The sequence below is a fragment of the Haliotis asinina genome, chromosome 8 (genome assembly GCF_037392515.1).
Source record: "Haliotis asinina isolate JCU_RB_2024 chromosome 8, JCU_Hal_asi_v2, whole genome shotgun sequence".
Classification (NCBI taxonomy): Eukaryota; Metazoa; Mollusca; class Gastropoda; order Lepetellida; family Haliotidae; genus Haliotis; species Haliotis asinina.
Genome location: NC_090287.1, coordinates 39,582,194 through 39,585,935, shown reverse-complemented (window position 1 = coordinate 39,585,935; position 3,742 = coordinate 39,582,194). Strand labels below are relative to the sequence as shown.

Genomic DNA, 3,742 nt, shown 5'->3' with positions numbered 1-3,742 from the left:
CATAACGAAAATCACACGTAACACAAATGAGAAGTTGAGATTGAGATCCGCAATTTCTGGTTGTACAAGGACATCAAAGATATCAGAACATAACGGAAATCACACGTAACACAACTGACAAGTTGAGATTGACGTCCGCAATTTCTGGTTGTACAAGGACGTCCAAAGAAGGGTGGACGGAGAAAGAGACTTACCAGGGAGCCTGAACTGATCATCAATATGTTCCTGGTAAAGTCCAGTGTCACCCTGCTGTGTGTCTTGGGACTACTTGACGTCCACGGTGAGTTGGTGTGGAGACTATGCCCCAATGGACAATGCTTCTGTCGGCCATATTCTACCCATGCTGTGTACATGAACTGTTCAGGTGATACCTTTACACGAATCCCAACGCCTCCCAACAATTCCCTTCCACTTTCTGACATTAGACCAAAATAATCTGACCAATGTTACCAGTGATATGTTCCGTAACATTCTCAAGTCCCGCCTGATATCTCTGCTCATGTTCAATAACAATATTTCCTACGTCTCCGGCGATGCCTTCAGTGGGTTCACAAACATGAACAAGATTGTTTTGTCGAATAACCGCATGACAAAGACATCACTGACATCGGCGGTTGCTAGTCTTAAAAACTCCTCGATATCGAGTCTCACGATTAGCCGTACGGAGTTGAGGATGTTCCCGACAGATTTCTTCAACCCTCTAGCTCACATTGTCAGTCTCAATCTCAGTCTTGTCAATAATCGTCTGGAGATGTTCCAGTCGAGGGTATTTGCACCCCTGAAAGGTCTTGTGTACCTCAATCTCAGAAACAATCGGATTGGTCGGATGAACATGACAGATGGTTATGTCCAGAACATTAAAAGACTTCGTCTTGACAGCAATCGATTGGATGACTTACCAAATCTTTGTCCAAAAGGTGAACCTCACTTCCCTGAACTCATTGAATTAGAAATCATGTATAACCACATCACGAACTTAAACAAAATTAACTATGACTGTTTGCACACACTGAAGATCTTACGTCTTGATGGGAACCTCATTGCGTCTTTAAAGGAATATCAGTTTGCTGATCTGAAATCTCTCGAAAGGCTGAGTCTTTCTAACATTGGATGCACCCTACGCAAAGTGGATTCGGGAGCTTTTAGAAGTAATACGCTACGACAGATCTACTTTCGCAACAACCGTATAGAGTTTAGCCGTTCAAAGGAAAGTCCCACTCTTGCAATGTTTGACGGATGTCCGTCACTGGAATTTTTGAATATCAATTATAATGTTTTCTCGTATTTACGGGACCAGGACTATGATCGTATGTTTAGGAACCACGCGAATCTGAAACAATTACTCATGGGGGGATGTGGAATAAATAAGATCCCTGTAGCTATTCCCATGCATCTGAAAAACCTGACATTGTTAGCATTGTTCCATAACGAAATCAGCGATTTGGAACCAAACCTTTTCAGTAACATGGACCACCTTGTTCACCTTTTCCTGGGGAACAACGAGATAACGTCAGTCAAACAATCAACATTTCCACCCAGCCTTAATAACGGATATGGATATGTGGATTTATCGAAAAATCCCCTTTCATGTGGGTGCGAATCTCTGTGGTTCATTGAAACCTTTCAAAGAGACCCCAAACTATTCCGAGCTGACTGGCACAAAGACGGCTATGTCTGTCATAGTCCCAAAGACTTGCTTGGCACCCAAATCCGACATGTGGCAATATCCGACCGGACGTGCCTGTTGAGCTGGAACGTCCTGATGATCCTCCTTGTGGGCTCCAGTGTCCTCATCACCCTCCTAGTTATCCTGTCTGTCCTCTACTTCTACCGGTGGAATTTGATGTATCTGGTGCTAATGATGAGATTCAAGGAACGGGAGGTGCCAGACAGACGACAGTTTCTATACGACGTCTTCGTCGCGTACAACATCGACGACCTGGCTTGGGTGAAAGAGCACCTGCTGCCTGTATTGGAGGGATCAGACGGGCTGAAATTGTGCATCCATAACCGAGACTTTGAAGTTGGCGAGATGATCGTCGACAATATTGTTCAAAGTATAGAAAATAGCCGGAAGGTTATCATTGTCTTATCGAATAGTTTTGCCCAAAGTAACTGGTGCCAGTTTGAGTTGGATATAATTCAACGGCATGTGATAGAATGTGGCCAGCGCCTGCTAGTGGTTGTGATGCTTGAACACATACAACCACGTCTCGTTACTAAGTCGATGAAAGCAATGCTGCTGACGACAACCTACCTGGAATGGGGAGAGGACAGAGCAACCAAGCAGGCCTTTTTTAATCGTCTCCGACTTCTGGTGAAAAAACCTTTACCTTCGGCATCGACCAGGAAGATGTCTGTGTAACACGGTCGCTACTACTGATAACTATTTTCTGTAGCGAGAGAGTGATAGTTCAGATGAACAGAAGTGCACACTTGGCGCACAATTATACACATGTCATGTTCATGACATGTGAGCATCGATCTACGCAACTGGGATACGATGACGTGTGAACCAACTTCTGAGAGTCTGACCATCCATTCCCGTTGGTCGCCTCTTACAATTTTGAGTTGCTGAAGACAAATTCTAATCCGGATCTTCATGGATATGCATATGTATGTTTAAATCGTGTGTTTATTGCTACATATAGCACGTGTGTAATGTACGATAGAGCATGTGTACATTCTTACAAAATGTGTGTGTATGCTGGTATACACATATATGGCATATGTGCATTGCTTCCAAAATCAGGTGTATGCTGTTACATAAAGATGTGTATGCTGTTACATAAAGATGTGTATATTGTTTCATAAATGAGGTGTAGACTGTTAGATAAAGCAGGGTGTATTGTTTCATAAATCAGATGCACACTGTAACATAAAACGTTGTGCATTGTTCCATAAATCAGGTGTATACTGTTACATAAAGCATTGTGTATAGTTTTATTAATCAGATGTGTGCTGTTACATAAAGCATTGTGTGTTGTTCCATAAACCAGGCGTATAGTGTAACATAAAGTATTGTGTATAGTTTTATTAATCAGATGTGTGCTGCTGCATAAAGTATCGTGTATTGTTCCATAAATCAGGTACATATTGTTACATAACCAATTGTATATTGATTCATGAATCAGGTGTACACTGTAACATAAGGCATTGTGTATTATTCCATGTATCAGGTGCACATTATAAGTTGTCATAAAATATTGTCACGATATAAGATGTTCACTGGTCACGAAGGGAACATGGGTTGATGTACCCTCGATGTTTGTTCATGTTCCCTGAGTGACTGTATACAAGAGTGTGCAAAGAGTGCATTCGAAGTCCACATAGTTATGCAATTACTCACTGACAGCTTCCCGGTGCACAGTGGCCAGTCAGTAACTGGTGTCCGCTACATCATACTCCACCTCTGTGGTCCTGTGGTTGGAGCTTCTGTCCTACGAGCATAAGGTCGGGGGTTTAATCCTCCTGACCACGTCATACGTAAAGACAGTGTAATATGGTGATTGTTGATACCTTGCCTGGCGCTCTTCATTTAAGAAAATAAGGACTGTCAGCTTGTGTATACCCAATAATGGAATGTCAACCACAGCTCCTTGCGGAGTATATAACCTAAATTACTGTATTTTCTGGTGATAATGCTGGTCAGCTTGCTCTCCCCACCTTTGAAATTGGAGGCTGCATCCTTGAACCAGGCAAATAAGCACGAAATCCAGCATTTGTATTTGATTCATCTATG

The 3,742-nt window shown here is 42.5% G+C and overlaps 1 pseudogene; it reads left to right on the top strand.

Moving 5' to 3' along the window:
* Positions 1–219: 219 nt before the first annotated feature.
* On the top strand, positions 220–2,365 carry LOC137294628 (toll-like receptor 4; annotated as a pseudogene).
* Positions 2,366–3,742: the final 1,377 nt, after the last annotated feature.